This window comes from Loxodonta africana, unplaced genomic scaffold (assembly GCF_030014295.1).
Source record: "Loxodonta africana isolate mLoxAfr1 unplaced genomic scaffold, mLoxAfr1.hap2 scaffold_99, whole genome shotgun sequence".
NCBI classification, from domain to species: Eukaryota; Metazoa; Chordata; class Mammalia; order Proboscidea; family Elephantidae; genus Loxodonta; species Loxodonta africana.
Genome location: NW_026975673.1, coordinates 697,318 through 709,878, shown reverse-complemented (window position 1 = coordinate 709,878; position 12,561 = coordinate 697,318). Strand labels below are relative to the sequence as shown.

The 12,561-nt window shown below is 49.3% G+C and overlaps 7 non-coding genes across 7 annotated transcripts; all 7 read right to left on the bottom strand.

Moving 5' to 3' along the window:
- Positions 1-1,556: 1,556 nt before the first annotated feature.
- Positions 1,557-1,634, bottom strand: LOC135230318 (small nucleolar RNA SNORD115). The gene has a single exon (XR_010320963.1). It is a non-coding gene; the product is annotated as a small nucleolar RNA SNORD115 (small nucleolar RNA).
- Positions 1,635-3,252: 1,618 nt separating this feature from the next.
- Positions 3,253-3,333, bottom strand: LOC135230366 (small nucleolar RNA SNORD115). The gene has a single exon (XR_010321011.1). It is a non-coding gene; the product is annotated as a small nucleolar RNA SNORD115 (small nucleolar RNA).
- Positions 3,334-4,950: 1,617 nt separating this feature from the next.
- Positions 4,951-5,028, bottom strand: LOC135230317 (small nucleolar RNA SNORD115). Its single transcript, XR_010320962.1, has one exon. It is a non-coding gene; the product is annotated as a small nucleolar RNA SNORD115 (small nucleolar RNA).
- A 1,618-nt stretch (positions 5,029-6,646) lies between these two features.
- LOC135230365 (small nucleolar RNA SNORD115) lies at positions 6,647-6,727 on the bottom strand. Its single transcript, XR_010321010.1, has one exon. It is a non-coding gene; the product is annotated as a small nucleolar RNA SNORD115 (small nucleolar RNA).
- A 1,617-nt stretch (positions 6,728-8,344) lies between these two features.
- LOC135230316 (small nucleolar RNA SNORD115) lies at positions 8,345-8,422 on the bottom strand. Its single transcript, XR_010320961.1, has one exon. It is a non-coding gene; the product is annotated as a small nucleolar RNA SNORD115 (small nucleolar RNA).
- Positions 8,423-10,040: 1,618 nt separating this feature from the next.
- Positions 10,041-10,121, bottom strand: LOC111747972 (small nucleolar RNA SNORD115). The gene has a single exon (XR_002783916.2). It is a non-coding gene; the product is annotated as a small nucleolar RNA SNORD115 (small nucleolar RNA).
- A 1,617-nt stretch (positions 10,122-11,738) lies between these two features.
- On the bottom strand, positions 11,739-11,816 carry LOC135230315 (small nucleolar RNA SNORD115). The gene has a single exon (XR_010320960.1). It is a non-coding gene; the product is annotated as a small nucleolar RNA SNORD115 (small nucleolar RNA).
- Between the last annotated feature and the right edge of the window lie 745 nt (positions 11,817-12,561).

Sequence of the window (12,561 nt, the reverse complement as noted above, 5' to 3'; positions counted from 1 at the left end):
TCCTTCCAGCCCGCAATCACGCAGGAGGAGAAGGTTCGCACATCCTCTTCCGGTGTCCCGGGGAGTAGCTTGACCCTCAGGAAAGCAGTAAAACAGGCTTCGACCTTGCAATCCTTTTAGGAAGGGCAAAGAAGTAAGTCAGACATCAGACGAGAGACATTCATTGCCTAACAGCTATGCTTTTTCCACATATAGCCCAAAATAGGGACAAAATCAAGACACACACTTCTGGCCCGTTAGTGAGACTGCTGACCCTTGACAGAAAGGCAGACACGTGCCAGATCAAGACAAGGCGTAGAGGGCTCCGAATGGAGAAAAATACTCAGGCAGTCCCAGCCAAGAACAGGCTTTTCATTTGATCAGCCCCGGCTAATGTCTACAAGGAAGCCAAATCTGTGTCCCCAGGCACGGATCCGTGCCGAGCACTTCCAGGAAATGACATCCACGGGTTCCCAAAACTGGGGATCTTCAAAGGAGCTGTGGGACACTCGGAAGAGTGCTTTCACCAAGAATTTGGCCCGAAATTCCACTAGGCATTTCCAGAGTTTGATTTCAACCTTGTGCCATGGAGAGACACACTCCAGGCCACCTCATTCCCCAAGAATGGCAACACAGGGAACACATCTCCTCCTGTTTATCAACCATCAGAGGATTCCTTGGCCCAAAGAGAGCAGGAGTCTTATGGAACCTCTACAGGATTCCAACGAACTCTGTAGGAACAGTGATCTTTGCACATGTGCAAGACAGCACTTAGGCCTGCTTTCACTGTCTAGAGCTCCAGGGAAACATGACCTCCTGTGGCATCAACCTGAAAGTGCTCCTGACCCTCGTGTCCCCTTCACACCTGGCATCGACCCTGACTTTAGATTTTCTATGCAGTTATCTGTGCAGCTACCTTTACTTGAAAGCTGGAGCCAGCTATCAGACTACTGAGTCGCTCATCCAATTTCAAGATTCATGGGAAAAGCGCCCTGCAAATCCTACGAGTCCAACCGCAACTGACACACGCTTTCAATTACAGCAAGTTGACCGGTCTCCTGTAGAGCTCTGAGCCATTCACATCTCATAAATATCTCAGGAAAACCCATTTTTCTAGTTGGCCGTTTCTCCCATTTCAGTAGGCCGTATCGGACTTGGACCCAGGCTATCGAAGATGACCCCAGCGCACATTTTTCAGGATTCTCTGATTCCTAAGTATCCACCCACGCACATCACCGCCACTTAGTCAACCAGGCAAAGTCAAGCACACACCAGGGGACATGCCTCAGCTTTGCCAGCAAACCCTACTGCCTTTGGCGGTGTATCCTCACTTGCCTAAGTGTCAGATGGGGCCAGGGCAAATCACGGGAAATCCCTCACCTCTTGTCCTCGCAACGGTGAACTCCTCGGAGGCAGGTTTTGCTAAAGGACACAAAAAGAGGAAAAGAGCCAAGGAATCAGCCTGACCAAAATCGGCCACCCAGGTCTTTTGGATTACTTGGTGCAGGTGAAAGAAATCAAAATGGGAGTCCGCTCTAAAGAAGATCGGTAAGGCGGGGCCAAAGGACTTTCCCACAGGGCCTCAGCATAACCTCTCTGAGCATGATTTTTAGGTCATCATCTCTCTTCCAGACAGATTATGTCATCATTGACCCCAGCCATATCACTCCCCAGGAAAAATCCCCTGAGACCTGAAGATGCTTACCACAAATGTCTTCCTTCCACGCAGGAAGGACAGTGGATGAGAGGGTTCACACATCGTCTTCCCGTTTCCCGGGCAGTTGGCTTGACCCCCATGAAAGCGGGACAAGAGACATCGACCTCACTAACCCTTTGAAAAGGGGAAATCAGTAAGACAGAGATCCCAGGAGAGAAACTCATTTCCCTAAGGCTATGCTTTCAGCCAGACATTGGCGAACACATGGACAAAATCAAGACAGCCATTTGCAACCCACTGGGGAGTCTGCTGACCCATGACAGAAGGAGAGAATCATGCAGTATTCAGAACAAGGCATAGAGGTCTCTGGATGTAGCACAAATTTTCAGGAGGACCCAGGCAAAAGTAGACTTTGCAAATGATTAAGCCTGACTGAGGTGTTGAAGGCAGCCAAATATGCGTCCACGGGCACTGTCCAGCGTGTGCGGACTCCCGGGAAATGGCACCCAAGAGTCCCCAGTACCGGGGGACCTTCAAATCAGCTGGAGGACATTTGGAAAAGAATAGCTTTCCAAGAATTCTGCCAACACTTGTTAAAATTGCCACAGTCCTTCAACGCTTTCATTTCACCCCTGAGCCATGGAGAGACGCAATCGAATCTACCTCAGGCCCCAATAATCCCCAGAGAGGGAACACATCTCCTCCTGTATATCAAGCATCAGAGGATCCCGTGGGGCACACGGAAAAGGAGTTCTATGGAATCTCTACAAGATTCCAAAGATCTGTCAAGAAAATGATCTTTCCACATGTGGAAGGCAGCAGTTATGCCTGCATTTCCTGATTAGACTCTCAGCAGATCCTGACCTCCTGTGGCATGAACCTGAAACTAGTCGTGACGCTCGCGACCCACTTACCGAATGGTATTGAACCTGACATTAGCTTTCTGACTCAAATATTGGTGCTGCTGCCTTTTCTTGAATGCTACAACGAGGTGTCAGGCTACTCAGTTCTTCACCCAATACCAAGATGTCTGGGAAAGAGGCCCTGGAGATCCTAAGAGTCCAGTCGCCACTGACACAGGCTTTCAACTAGGGCAAGTCTCTCTGGTTTCTCCAGTAGAGCTGCTAGACACTCCCATCGCGTAAATAGTTGAGAGTTGAAAATATTCTCAAAATTCCGTAGACATACCCGACTGGGAACCGGACTAACAAAAATTACTCAAGTGGAAATTCTTCTAGGTTCCTGTGCTTCCTAACTATCCACCCGTGCATATCACCGCCCCTTGGTCAATCGGTCAGGTCAAGCTCAAGGCAGGGGACACGTCTCAGCCTTTCCACAAAACCCGACTGCCTCTTGGGCTCCATATTCACTTGTCTAGGTATCCCCAGGGACAAGGGAAAACCGCCGTCATTCACTCACCTTGAGTTCTTCCGGTGGTCAACCTCTTGAAAGCAGGTCTTTCTAAATCACAGACAAAGAGGAAAAGAGCCAAGGAATCAGCATGACAAAAATCGGTCAGGGAGGAGTTTCTGATCACTTGGTGATGGAAAAAGGGATCAAAACGGGGGTCCACTCTAAAGGAGATCATTAACGTTGGGGAAAAGGAGTTTCTCTCTGGGCCTCAGCGTGATCCTCTTGTGCATGATTTTTATGTCATCATCTCTCTTCGAGACAAGTTGAGGTGTCTTCATTGACCCGAGACATCTCAAACCCCGGGAAAAATCACCTGAGTCCTCAAGGTCCTCACCACTGACATCGTCCTTCCAGCCCGCAATCACGCAGGAGGAGAAGGTTCGCACATCCTCTTCCGGTGTCCCGGGGAGTAGCTTGACCCTCATGAAAGCAGTAAAACAGGCTTCGACCTTGCAATCCTTTTAGGAAGGGCAAAGAAGTAAGTCAGACATCAGACGAGAGACATTCATTGCCTAACAGCTATGCTTTTTCCACATATAGCCCAAAATAGGGACAAAATCAAGACACACACTTCTGGCCCGTTAGTGAGACTGCTGACCCTTGACAGAAAGGCAGACACGTGCCAGATCAAGACAAGGCGTAAAGGGCTCCGAATGGAGAAAAATACTCAGGCAGTCCCAGCCAAGAACAGGCTTTTCATTTGATCAGCCCCGGCTAATGTCTACAAGGAAGCCAAATCTGTGTAACCACGCACGGATCCGTGCCGAGCACTTCCAGGAAATGACATCCACGGGTTCCCAAAACTGGGGATCTTCAAAGGAGCTGTGGGACACTCGGAAGAGTGCTTTCACCAAGAATTTGGCCCCAAATTCCACTAGGCATTTCCAGAGTTTGATTTCAACCTTGTGCCATGGAGAGACACACTCCAGGCCACCTCATTCCCCAAGAATGGCAACACAGGGAACACATCTCCTCCTGTTTATCAACCATCAGAGGATTCCTTGGCCCAAAGAGAGCAGGAGTCTTATGGAACCTCTACAGGATTCCAACGAACTCTGTAGGAACAGTGATCTTTGCACATGTGCAAGGCAGCACTTAGGCCTGCTTTCACTGTCTAGAGCTCCAGGGAAACATGACCTCCTGTGGCATCAACCTGAAAGTGCTCCTGACCCTCGTGTCCCCTTCACACCTGGCATCGACCCTGACTTTAGATTTTCTATGCAGTTATCTGTGCAGCTACCTTTACTTGAAAGCTGGAGCCAGCTATCAGACTACTGAGTCGCTCATCCAATTTCAAGATTCATGGGAAAAGCGCCCTGCAAATCCTACGAGTCCAACCGCAACTGACACACGCTTTCAATTACAGCAAGTTGACCGGTCTCCTGTAGAGCTCTGAGCCATTCACATCTCATAAATATCTCAGGAAAACCCATTTTTCTAGTTGGCCGCTTCTCCCATTTCAGTAGGCCGTATCGGACTTGGACCCAGGCTATCGAAGATGACCCCAGCGCACATTTTTCAGGATTCTCTGATTCCTAAGTATCCACCCACGCACATCACCGCCACTTAGTCAACCAGGCAAAGTCAAGCACACACCAGGGGACATGCCTCAGCTTTGCCAGCAAACCCTACTGCCTTTGGCGGTGTATCCTCACTTGCCTAAGTGTCAGATGGGGCCAGGGCAAATCACGGGAAATCCCTCACCTCTTGTCCTCGCAACGGTGAACTCCTCGGAGGCAGGTTTTGCTAAAGGACACAAAAAGAGGAAAAGAGCCAAGGAATCAGCCTGACCAAAATCGGCCACCCAGGTCTTTTGGATTACTTGGTGCAGGTGAAAGAAATCAAAATGGGAGTCCGCTCTAAAGAAGATCGGTAAGGCGGGGCCAAAGGACTTTCCCGCAGGGCCTCAGCATAACCTCTCTGAGCATGATTTTTAGGTCATCATCTCTCTTCCAGACAGATTATGTCATCATTGACCCCAGCCATATCACTCCCCAGGAAAAATCCCCTGAGACCTGAAGATGCTTACCACAAATGTCTTCCTTCCACGCAGGAAGGACAGTGGATGAGAGGGTTCACACATCGTCTTTCCGTTTCCCGGGCAGTTGGCTTGACCCCCATGAAAGCGGGACAAGAGACATCGACCTCACTAACCCTTTGAAAAGGGGAAATCAGTAAGACAGAGATCCCAGGAGAGAAACTCATTTCCCTAAGGCTATGCTTTCAGCCAGACATTGGCGAACACATGGACAAAATCAAGACAGCCATTTGCAACCCACTGGGGAGTCTGCTGACCCATGACAGAAGGAGAGAATCATGCAGTATTCAGAACAAGGCATAGAGGTCTCTGGATGTAGCACAAATTTTCAGGAGGACCCAGGCAAAAGGAGACTTTGCAAATGATTAAGCCTGACTGAGGTGTTGAAGGCAGCCAAATATGCGTCCACGGGCACTGTCCAGCGTGTGCGGACTCCCGGGAAATGGCACCCAAGAGTCCCCAGTACCGGGGGACCTTCAAATCAGCTGGAGGACATTTGGAAAAGAATAGCTTTCCAAGAATTCTGCCAACACTTGTTAAAATTGCCACAGTCCTTCAACGCTTTCATTTCACCACTGAGCCATGGAGAGACGCAATCGAATCTACCTCAGGCCCCAATAATCCCCAGAGAGGGAACACATCTCCTCCTGTATATCAAGCATCAGAGGATCCCGTGGGGCACACGGAAAAGGAGTTCTATGGAATCTCTACAAGATTCCAAAGATCTGTCAAGAAAATGATCTTTCCACATGTGGAAGGCAGCAGTTATGCCTGCATTTCCTGATTAGACTCTCAGCAGATCCTGACCTCCTGTGGCATGAACCTGAAACTAGTCGTGACGCTCGCGACCCACTTACCGAATGGTATTGAACCTGACATTAGCTTTCTGACTCAAATATTGGTGCTGCTGCCTTTTCTTGAATGCTACAACGAGGTGTCAGGCTACTCAGTTCTTCACCCAATACCAAGATGTCTGGGAAAGAGGCCCTGGAGATCCTAAGAGTCCAGTCGCCACTGACACAGGCTTTCAACTAGGGCAAGTCTCTCTGGTTTCTCCAGTAGAGCTGCTAGACACTCCCATCGCGTAAATAGTTGAGAGTTGAAAATATTCTCAAAATTCCGTAGACATACCCGACTGGGAACCGGACTAACAAAAATTACTCAAGTGGAAATTCTTCTAGGTTCCTGTGCTTCCTAACTATCCACCCGTGCATATCACCGCCCCTTGGTCAATCGGTCAGGTCAAGCTCAAGGCAGGGGACACGTCTCAGCCTTTCCACAAAACCCGACTGCCTCTTGGGCTCCATATTCACTTGTCTAGGTATCCCCAGGGACAAGGGAAAACCGCCGTCATTCACTCACCTTGAGTTCTTCCGGTGGTCAACCTCTTGAAAGCAGGTCTTTCTAAATCACAGACAAAGAGGAAAAGAGCCAAGGAATCAGCATGACAAAAATCGGTCAGGGAGGAGTTTCTGATCACTTGGTGATGGAAAAAGGGATCAAAACGGGGGTCCACTCTAAAGGAGATCATTAACGTTGGGGAAAAGGAGTTTCTCTCTGGGCCTCAGCGTGATCCTCTTGTGCATGATTTTTATGTCATCATCTCTCTTCGAGACAAGTTGAGGTGTCTTCATTGACCCGAGACATCTCAAACCCCGGGAAAAATCACCTGAGTCCTCAAGGTCCTCACCACTGACATCGTCCTTCCAGCCCGCAATCACGCAGGAGGAGAAGGTTCGCACATCCTCTTCCGGTGTCCCGGGGAGTAGCTTGACCCTCATGAAAGCAGTAAAACAGGCTTCGACCTTGCAATCCTTTTAGGAAGGGCAAAGAAGTAAGTCAGACATCAGACGAGAGACATTCATTGCCTAACAGCTATGCTTTTTCCACATATAGCCCAAAATAGGGACAAAATCAAGACACACACTTCTGGCCCGTTAGTGAGACTGCTGACCCTTGACAGAAAGGCAGACACGTGCCAGATCAAGACAAGGCGTAAAGGGCTCCGAATGGAGAAAAATACTCAGGCAGTCCCAGCCAAGAACAGGCTTTTCATTTGATCAGCCCCGGCTAATGTCTACAAGGAAGCCAAATCTGTGTAACCACGCACGGATCCGTGCCGAGCACTTCCAGGAAATGACATCCACGGGTTCCCAAAACTGGGGATCTTCAAAGGAGCTGTGGGACACTCGGAAGAGTGCTTTCACCAAGAATTTGGCCCCAAATTCCACTAGGCATTTCCAGAGTTTGATTTCAACCTTGTGCCATGGAGAGACACACTCCAGGCCACCTCATTCCCCAAGAATGGCAACACAGGGAACACATCTCCTCCTGTTTATCAACCATCAGAGGATTCCTTGGCCCAAAGAGAGCAGGAGTCTTATGGAACCTCTACAGGATTCCAACGAACTCTGTAGGAACAGTGATCTTTGCACATGTGCAAGGCAGCACTTAGGCCTGCTTTCACTGTCTAGAGCTCCAGGGAAACATGACCTCCTGTGGCATCAACCTGAAAGTGCTCCTGACCCTCGTGTCCCCTTCACACCTGGCATCGACCCTGACTTTAGATTTTCTATGCAGTTATCTGTGCAGCTACCTTTACTTGAAAGCTGGAGCCAGCTATCAGACTACTGAGTCGCTCATCCAATTTCAAGATTCATGGGAAAAGCGCCCTGCAAATCCTACGAGTCCAACCGCAACTGACACACGCTTTCAATTACAGCAAGTTGACCGGTCTCCTGTAGAGCTCTGAGCCATTCACATCTCATAAATATCTCAGGAAAACCCATTTTTCTAGTTGGCCGCTTCTCCCATTTCAGTAGGCCGTATCGGACTTGGACCCAGGCTATCGAAGATGACCCCAGCGCACATTTTTCAGGATTCTCTGATTCCTAAGTATCCACCCACGCACATCACCGCCACTTAGTCAACCAGGCAAAGTCAAGCACACACCAGGGGACATGCCTCAGCTTTGCCAGCAAACCCTACTGCCTTTTGCGGTGTATCCTCACTTGCCTAAGTGTCAGATGGGGCCAGGGCAAATCACGGGAAATCCCTCACCTCTTGTCCTCGCAACGGTGAACTCCTCGGAGGCAGGTTTTGCTAAAGGACACAAAAAGAGGAAAAGAGCCAAGGAATCAGCCTGACCAAAATCGGCCACCCAGGTCTTTTGGATTACTTGGTGCAGGTGAAAGAAATCAAAATGGGAGTCCGCTCTAAAGAAGATCGGTAAGGCGGGGCCAAAGGACTTTCCCACAGGGCCTCAGCATAACCTCTCTGAGCATGATTTTTAGGTCATCATCTCTCTTCCAGACAGATTATGTCATCATTGACCCCAGCCATATCACTCCCCAGGAAAAATCCCCTGAGACCTGAAGATGCTTACCACAAATGTCTTCCTTCCACGCAGGAAGGACAGTGGATGAGAGGGTTCACACATCGTCTTTCCGTTTCCCGGGCAGTTGGCTTGACCCCCATGAAAGCGGGACAAGAGACATCGACCTCACTAACCCTTTGAAAAGGGGAAATCAGTAAGACAGAGATCCCAGGAGAGAAACTCATTTCCCTAAGGCTATGCTTTCAGCCAGACATTCGCGAACACATGGACAAAATCAAGACAGCCATTTGCAACCCACTGGGGAGTCTGCTGACCCATGACAGAAGGAGAGAATCATGCAGTATTCAGAACAAGGCATAGAGGTCTCTGGATGTAGCACAAATTTTCAGGAGGACCCAGGCAAAAGGAGACTTTGCAAATGATTAAGCCTGACTGAGGTGTTGAAGGCAGCCAAATATGCGTCCACGGGCACTGTCCAGCGTGTGCGGACTCCCGGGAAATGGCACCCAAGAGTCCCCAGTACCGGGGGACCTTCAAATCAGCTGGAGGACATTTGGAAAAGAATAGCTTTCCAAGAATTCTGCCAACACTTGTTAAAATTGCCACAGTCCTTCAACGCTTTCATTTCACCACTGAGCCATGGAGAGACGCAATCGAATCTACCTCAGGCCCCAATAATCCCCAGAGAGGGAACACATCTCCTCCTGTATATCAAGCATCAGAGGATCCCGTGGGGCACACGGAAAAGGAGTTCTATGGAATCTCTACAAGATTCCAAAGATCTGTCAAGAAAATGATCTTTCCACATGTGGAAGGCAGCAGTTATGCCTGCATTTCCTGATTAGACTCTCAGCAGATCCTGACCTCCTGTGGCATGAACCTGAAACTAGTCGTGACGCTCGCGACCCACTTACCGAATGGTATTGAACCTGACATTAGCTTTTTGACTCAAATATTGGTGCTGCTGCCTTTTCTTGAATGCTACAACGAGGTGTCAGGCTACTCAGTTCTTCACCCAATACCAAGATGTCTGGGAAAGAGGCCCTGGAGATCCTAAGAGTCCAGTCGCCACTGACACAGGCTTTCAACTAGGGCAAGTCTCTCTGGTTTCTCCAGTAGAGCTGCTAGACACTCCCATCGCGTAAATAGTTGAGAGTTGAAAATATTCTCAAAATTCCGTAGACATACCCGACTGGGAACCGGACTAACAAAAATTACTCAAGTGGAAATTCTTCTAGGTTCCTGTGCTTCCTAACTATCCACCCGTGCATATCACCGCCCCTTGGTCAATCGGTCAGGTCAAGCTCAAGGCAGGGGACACGTCTCAGCCTTTCCACAAAACCCGACTGCCTCTTGGGCTCCATATTCACTTGTCTAGGTATCCCCAGGGACAAGGGAAAACCGCCGTCATTCACTCACCTTGAGTTCTTCCGGTGGTCAACCTCTTGAAAGCAGGTCTTTCTAAATCACAGACAAAGAGGAAAAGAGCCAAGGAATCAGCATGACAAAAATCGGTCAGGGAGGAGTTTCTGATCACTTGGTGATGGAAAAAGGGATCAAAACGGGGGTCCACTCTAAAGGAGATCATTAACGTTGGGGAAAAGGAGTTTCTCTCTGGGCCTCAGCGTGATCCTCTTGTGCATGATTTTTATGTCATCATCTCTCTTCGAGACAAGTTGAGGTGTCTTCATTGACCCGAGACATCTCAAACCCCGGGAAAAATCACCTGAGTCCTCAAGGTCCTCACCACTGACATCGTCCTTCCAGCCCGCAATCACGCAGGAGGAGAAGGTTCGCACATCCTCTTCCGGTGTCCCGGGGAGTAGCTTGACCCTCATGAAAGCAGTAAAACAGGCTTCGACCTTGCAATCCTTTTAGGAAGGGCAAAGAAGTAAGTCAGACATCAGACGAGAGACATTCATTGCCTAACAGCTATGCTTTTTCCACATATAGCCCAAAATAGGGACAAAATCAAGACACACACTTCTGGCCCGTTAGTGAGACTGCTGACCCTTGACAGAAAGGCAGACACGTGCCAGATCAAGACAAGGCGTAAAGGGCTCCGAATGGAGAAAAATACTCAGGCAGTCCCAGCCAAGAACAGGCTTTTCATTTGATCAGCCCCGGCTAATGTCTACAAGGAAGCCAAATCTGTGTCCCCAGGCACGGATCCGTGCCGAGCACTTCCAGGAAATGACATCCACGGGTTCCCAAAACTGGGGATCTTCAAAGGAGCTGTGGGACACTCGGAAGAGTGCTTTCACCAAGAATTTGGCCCCAAATTCCACTAGGCATTGCCAGAGTTTGATTTCAACCTTGTGCCATGGAGAGACACACTCCAGGCCACCTCATTCCCCAAGAATGGCAACACAGGGAACACATCTCCTCCTGTTTATCAACCATCAGAGGATTCCTTGGCACAAAGAGAGCAGGAGTCTTATGGAACCTCTACAGGATTCCAACGAACTCTGTAGGAACAGTGATCTTTGCACATGTGCAAGGCAGCACTTAGGCCTGCTTTCACTGTCTAGAGCTCCAGGGAAACATGACCTCCTGTGGCATCAACCTGAAAGTGCTCCTGACCCTCGTGTCCCCTTCACACCTGGCATCGACCCTGACTTTAGATTTTCTATGCAGTTATCTGTGCAGCTACCTTTACTTGAAAGCTGGAGCCAGCTATCAGACTACTGAGTCGCTCATCCAATTTCAAGATTCATGGGAAAAGCGCCCTGCAAATCCTACGAGTCCAACCGCAACTGACACACGCTTTCAATTACAGCAAGTTGACCGGTCTCCTGTAGAGCTCTGAGCCATTCACATCTCATAAATATCTCAGGAAAACCCATTTTTCTAGTTGGCCGCTTCTCCCATTTCAGTAGGCCGTATCGGACTTGGACCCAGGCTATCGAAGATGACCCCAGCGCACATTTTTCAGGATTCTCTGATTCCTAAGTATCCACCCACGCACATCACCGCCACTTAGTCAACCAGGCAAAGTCAAGCACACACCAGGGGACATGCCTCAGCTTTGCCAGCAAACCCTACTGCCTTTTGCGGTGTATCCTCACTTGCCTAAGTGTCAGATGGGGCCAGGGCAAATCACGGGAAATCCCTCACCTCTTGTCCTCGCAACGGTGAACTCCTCGGAGGCAGGTTTTGCTAAAGGACACAAAAAGAGGAAAAGAGCCAAGGAATCAGCCTGACCAAAATCGGCCACCCAGGTCTTTTGGATTACTTGGTGCAGGTGAAAGAAATCAAAATGGGAGTCCGCTCTAAAGAAGATCGGTAAGGCGGGGCCAAAGGACTTTCCCACAGGGCCTCAGCATAACCTCTCTGAGCATGATTTTTAGGTCATCATCTCTCTTCCAGACAGATTATGTCATCATTGACCCCAGCCATATCACTCCCCAGGAAAAATCCCCTGAGACCTGAAGATGCTTACCACAAATGTCTTCCTTCCACGCAGGAAGGACAGTGGATGAGAGGGTTCACACATCGTCTTCCCGTTTCCCGGGCAGTTGGCTTGACCCCCATGAAAGCGGGACAAGAGACATCGACCTCACTAACCCTTTGAAAAGGGGAAATCAGTAAGACAGAGATCCCAGGAGAGAAACTCATTTCCCTAAGGCTATGCTTTCAGCCAGACATTCGCGAACACATGGACAAAATCAAGACAGCCATTTGCAACCCACTGGGGAGTCTGCTGACCCATGACAGAAGGAGAGAATCATGCAGTATTCAGAACAAGGCATAGAGGTCTCTGGATGTAGCACAAATTTTCAGGAGGACCCAGGCAAAAGGAGACTTTGCAAATGATTAAGCCTGACTGAGGTGTTGAAGGCAGCCAAATATGCGTCCACGGGCACTGTCCAGCGTGTGCGGACTCCCGGGAAATGGCACCCAAGAGTCCCCAGTACCGGGGGACCTTCAAATCAGCTGGAGGACATTTGGAAAAGAATAGCTTTCCAAGAATTCTGCCAACACTTGTTAAAATTGCCACAGTCCTTCAACGCTTTCATTTCACCACTGAGCCATGGAGAGACGCAATCGAATCTACCTCAGGCCCCAATAATCCCCAGAGAGGGAACACATCTCCTCCTGTATATCAAGCATCAGAGGATCCCGTGGGGCACACGG